Genomic DNA, 3,032 nt, shown 5'->3' on the forward strand with positions numbered 1-3,032 from the left:
CACTCCCTGCACCCCAGACTGACCCACAAATGTGCTAGGACCTCAGGGTAGTAAACCAGACCTAACAGTGTTGCCCAGAAGGCTAGGAAACACTGGGACAGATGTTTATTTGTTTATTTTTGAGACAGAGCCTCAGTCTATAGATCAGGCTGGCTTTGAACTTGCAATCTTCTGGCCTCAGCCTGGGGAGTGCTGAGATTATGGGAATGGGCCATTGTGGTTGGCCATAATTGTGACTTTTGAAAAAACCCAGAGAGCTAATTAGGAGCCCCGTTCTTTCTTTCCTCCATCAGCAAGAACACAGGCAGCTGTGGACAGGTGACACCTGGGAGGGTGGGTCCTAGCCTGGGGGCTGCTGCCAGCTCACACCTGGAAAGGCCCTGCTCTTCCACCATGCTGCCGGCCGCCCACCGGCCCTGAAAGCACGGGCATCTCCCCACCTGTGCTGAAGAAGCAGCGTGGCCAAGCACTCTGCCCCCAGAAGTGCTTGCTAAGGGGGGCGCAGAGGAGGGGGCGACGGCCTGTAGCAGCCACTGGCAGCCCAGGACAAAGAGTGGTCAGCTCTCCACAGAACTCACAAGCCAGGCAATGCCGCCAAGCCCGGGACTTCCGGACACTGCAGGCGATCACGGGTGGAGAACCATGCGAGTTCCCGTCTGCCTCTGCTCTCTCCCTCATTACCACTGCCACCAAGGCTCAGTCCTCACACCTGGCCCGGCACTCAGCACTGGGTCTCTTTCCTCCCCCTTTCTTCATCCCCGACCCTCCCCGACCTGTATTCACCCCCCCATTCCTGCATTACATTTCTTCTACAGGGCCAAGAGGTGGCTCAGTCGGTAGGAGCACTGGCTGCTCTTCCAGAAGACCTAGGTTCAATTCCCAAGCATCCCACATGGTGGCTCACAACCATCTGCGACTCCAAACCCAGGGGATCCAATGTCCTCCGTGGGCATCAGACACAGATACGATGCACGGACACACACGTAGGTGAAATACCCATACACATAAAATAAAAATAAAAGGAAACCACCGAAAAATAACAATAACAAAGAATTTAAAACAACCCTTGACTATTTAAAAAGATGTCGTGAATGAGACAGACAAGTAAACAAATAATTCTCCAGCAGTGCAATAGGAAACACGTGCAGTAGCAAGGCCAGTGTGCATGTGGAGGAGCTGGCTTGGACTAGCGGAGTCGGGCAGGCCGTCAGGGGAGCCGTGACAAGGAAGCTGGGTTCTGAGTCACTCCGAGGAGCTTGTCACTCGTCAGGGAAGTTAACTGTAGAGAAAATGAGCGCAAAGGCACGGACCATACTATCCGACAGAGAGGTTGGCAAATGTCTGCTGGGCTGTGGTTGTGATAGAGTCCTCGCTTAGCATTTGCAAGAGAGGGGATTCATTGCCCAGGACAATTAGTGAATATATATATATACATACATGAGATTGTTGAACAAACAGAAGTTCTACTTTCCCCTTTCATTGTCTTGTCTTTTTCTTTTCAGTGCTGTGGATCAAACCCAGGGTTGTACACAAGCACTCTGAGCCATATCCTCAGCCCTTTTTTTTTTTTTTTTTTTGTGAGGTAGGGCTCACGATGTAGCCCAGGTTGGACTGAGACTCACGAGCCTTCTCCCTCCGCTTCCTAAATGCTGGGGTTACAGTGTGGTCCGCTAGACCCACCTAGGTCAAGTCTCGATTATTTTCTTTGCTCTTTTTTCCCCCTAGGCTAGGCAAGTCCTTCACCACTGAGCCACACCCCCAGCTGCTTTTGTCCTGTTACCCTGTCACTCTAGCTCGGTGGTGGCCTCTTACCTGGAGACTGGACCTCTGGCAACTCTAGCCTTCATTTGCTCCCCAACACCGTGGGTAGCTGGCCAACTGTCAAGAGGTGCACCCACAGAGACAGAGCAAACAAACGTGGGAAGAACACTGTGTATCCGTTCATACGGAAAGATTGGGTATTGTTCACGCCACGCTTGAAGTCTTCCTGTGCATTATACGGTATTAAAAATAGAAGCCAGATTTAACAAAGACAGAATCCGATACAGGCTGCAGTGAACTCGCTTCCCCGACACCTCAAAAGTCCAATGTCCATTGAAATTCAGAGCCCGAGGCTCCTGTCTTAGCCCCACACTCCACCGCTTTTACTGATTTGGGCTAAAGCATGATCAGAGGTCAGAGGGCAATCTCTGGTCACCTTCCGCCTTGTCTGAGATGGGTCTGTGCTGTTTTTCTGGTATGCTCACCCCTTGCTACCCGGTAAGGTCCCGAGGAGTCTCCTGTCCCCACCGCCTGTCTCCAGCTGGGACTACACACACTTGTGCCACATCCAGCTCTTACGTGGATTCTGGGGATTTGAACTCAGGTCCTCAAGCTTGTACAGCATGTGCTTTATCCCCTGAGCCGTCGCCCCAACTCCATGGCTATATTTGACAACATGAGGTGGGCAATGCTACACAGACATTTATAATATAAATACCTTTTCCTATTGAGAGGTATGTCGGCATTTTAACACCCATGCTCCTTCACCTGGAGTGGGGTTCCCATAACTTATGGACTCTCATGGCCTTCCCACTAGAGGTATCACGCCCAGACACTTTCCTTCTGCTACCGTCTACAGTTCTAACTCAGGGAGGGGGGCCTTCTTTGGGGGAAGTGGAAGGTGGTTTGGGGGCTTAAAAGAAAGAAATGAGTGCTTGCTTCGGCAGCACATATACTAAAATTGGAACGATACAGAGAAGATTAGCATGGCCCCTGTGCAAGGATGACATGCAAATTCGTGAAGCATTCCATATTTTTAAATCAAAACGACTCTGAGATACCACCTTATACCTGTTAGAATGGCTACGATCAAAAACACCAATGACAACCAATGTTGGAGAGGCTGTGGAGCAAAGGGAACACTCCTCCACTGTTGGTGGGAATGTAAACTTGTACAACCACTGTGGAAATCAGTATGGCGGTTTCTCAGAAAATTAGGAATCGAACTACCTCAAGACCCAGCCATCCCACTCTTGGGCATATACCCAAAG

At 50.6% G+C, this 3,032-nt stretch overlaps 1 non-coding gene across 1 annotated transcript; it reads left to right on the forward strand.

The window, feature by feature from the left end:
- Window positions 1-2,692: 2,692 nt before the first annotated feature.
- Window positions 2,693-2,799, forward strand: LOC114709762. Its single transcript, XR_003736975.1, has one exon. It is a non-coding gene; the product is annotated as a U6 spliceosomal RNA (small nuclear RNA).
- Window positions 2,800-3,032: the final 233 nt, after the last annotated feature.

Source organism: Peromyscus leucopus, chromosome 22 (assembly GCF_004664715.2).
Source record: "Peromyscus leucopus breed LL Stock chromosome 22, UCI_PerLeu_2.1, whole genome shotgun sequence".
Classification (NCBI taxonomy): domain Eukaryota; kingdom Metazoa; phylum Chordata; class Mammalia; order Rodentia; family Cricetidae; genus Peromyscus; species Peromyscus leucopus.